General features: G+C 46.4%; 1 pseudogene; it reads right to left on the bottom strand.

Moving 5' to 3' along the window:
• Window positions 1-807: 807 nt before the first annotated feature.
• LOC102904558 (small EDRK-rich factor 2 pseudogene) lies at window positions 808-1,129 on the bottom strand (annotated as a pseudogene).
• Between the last annotated feature and the right edge of the window lie 1,351 nt (window positions 1,130-2,480).

Raw genomic sequence — 2,480 nt, 5'->3', positions numbered from 1 at the left:
GTGACAGGGGGTCGAGGGCTCTATTTGGTGCTTTTTGTAAATTCTGTGCCACTGAAATCCTTTTTCTCTTTCTTTCTTTCAATCCTTTTTCTTAAAAAAACGAAAAGGAGCCTGGCGGTGGTGGCGCACACCTTTAATCCCAGCACTCAGGGGGCAAAGCCAGGAGGATCCTTGTGAGTTTGAGGCCAGCCTGGTCTGCAGAGTGAGTTCCAGGACAGCCAGGACTGTTTCACAAGAAACCCTGCCTCGAAAAAACAAAACACAACACACACACACACACACACACACACACACACACACACACACACAGAAACCCTGTCTCAGGAGATAGATAGATAGATAGATAGATAGATAGATAGATAGATAGATAGATAGACAGACATAAGATAGAGATATGGATAAATAAATAAATAAATAAATAAATAAATAAATAAATAAATAAATAAATAAATAAATAGAAAAGGCTTGGTTCCCAGCATCCACAGGGAGGCTTACAACCATTCTTTTTTTTTTTTTTACCCATAATGCTCAGCTTCTAGATGCTATTCCTTTATTGAAGACCCACAATGTGCTAGGCACTGTGCTACATACTTTACATACATCATCTCATTTAATTTAATCCTCACAACATCCCTGTGACGTAGGTATTTGCTCCATTTCACAAACGGAGGGATTGAGGCACAAAAGGTTAAACATCTTACCAAAGTTTGCATAGCCGCTTATATGCCGGAGCAAGCATTTGAACCCAGGTGTGCCTCCACTTCTTGCACCAGCCAATCTGAGGGGAAGGAAGCACCAAAGGAACCCGCTGCAGACTCAGGGCCCAGGGAATGCCATCGGTGCTGGGACCTGGGAGCACTACAGGAGGAAACTCGAGCATGGCGGGGCTGGCTCCAGGCACACAGGCGCCGGGCAAGAGGGTTGGACGCGAAGCCACGAAGCTACTTGGGTTCCTCCTTCTTCTCCTTTGCCTTTTTCTGCTTCTGCCGCATGATCTCCGAGTCCTCTGCTTGCGGGCGGCAGCAGAAAGCCCACCATCTCGGCGCTTTCCCTTAACCAAGTCGCTCTGCTTCTTCAGGTTCTTCTGGCAGGCGAGCTCTCGCTGGTTACCGCGGGTCATGGCAACGGCAGCGGCGTTTTTTGTTGTTGTTTTCTTAATATTTTAGCTGACTCTGCTATTTAAATTTGAATGACAGTTTATTGGATGGACTAAGAAGAATTAGAGTCTTTTTTTTTGGGGGGGGGAGGGTTTTCAAGACAGGGTTTCTCTGTGTAGCTTTGTGCCTTTCCTGGATCTTGCTCTGTAGACCAGGCTGGCCTTGAACTCAGAGATCCACCTGCCTCTGCCTCCCAAGTGCTGGTATTAAAGGTGGTGCTACCACCGTCCGTCACAACCATTCTTTTTTTTTTTTTTTTTTTTTTTTGGTTTTTCGAGACAGGGTTTCTCTGTGTAGCTTTGCGCCTTTCCTGGGACTCACTTGGTAGCCCAGGCTGGCCTCGAACTCACAGAGATCCACCTGGCTCTGCCTCCCGAGTGCTGGGATTAAAGGCGTGCGCCACCACCGCCCGGCCCATTCTTAATCCCATTTCCAGGGGGTTTTGGTGCTCTCTTAGTTAGGGTTTCTATTGCTGTGATGAAACACTATGACCAAAAAGCAAGCTGGGGAGGAAAGGGTTTATTTTTATTTGGCTTACACTTCCACAATACTGTTCATCATTGAAGGAGCTAGGACAGGAACTCAAGCAGGGCAGGAACCCATGCAGAGGCCATGGAGGAGAGCTGCTTACTGGCTTGCTCCATATGGCATGCTCAGTCTGCTTTCTTCCTTCCTTCCTTCCTTCCTTTCTTTCTTTCTTTCTTTCTTTCTTTCTTTCTTTCTTTCTTTCTTTCTTTCTTTCTTTCTTTCTTTTTTTTTTGAGACAGGGTTTCTCTGTGTAGCTTTGGAGCTTGTCCTGGAACTCACTTTGTAGACCAGGTTAGCCTCGAACTCACAAAAATCCACCTGCCTCTGTCTCCCAAATGCTGGGATTAAAGGCATGCGCCATGACCGCCCGGCTTCAGTCTGCTTTCTTATAGAACCCAGGGCCACAAGCCCAGGGATGACCATCCACCATGTGCTGCAGGGCCCTCCCCCATCAATTACTAACTCTACAGGCTGGTCCAGAGTCAGATCTTATGGAGGCATTTTCTCAATCAAGATTTCCTCCGCTCAGATGATTAGAGTTTGTGTCAAGTTGACATAGTTCTAAGTAGCACAGACAACCTCTTCTGGCCTTCACGGGCACTGCAAACTCACTGCACACTCGTGAGATACACACACACACACACACACAGGCGAACACTCATGCACATAGGCCAGGGAGGGTTACAGCTAAAACTCAGTGATAAACTGCTTGTCAAGCACATGGGAAGCTGTGGTGATATTTTATTTGTACTGAAGTGCGATTTTAATTTTATGTTAATAAATAAAGTTGCCCTG

This window comes from Peromyscus maniculatus, chromosome 20, assembly GCF_049852395.1.
Source record: "Peromyscus maniculatus bairdii isolate BWxNUB_F1_BW_parent chromosome 20, HU_Pman_BW_mat_3.1, whole genome shotgun sequence".
Taxonomy (NCBI): Eukaryota; Metazoa; Chordata; class Mammalia; order Rodentia; family Cricetidae; genus Peromyscus; species Peromyscus maniculatus.
This window is presented reverse-complemented; position numbering and strand designations above follow the sequence as displayed.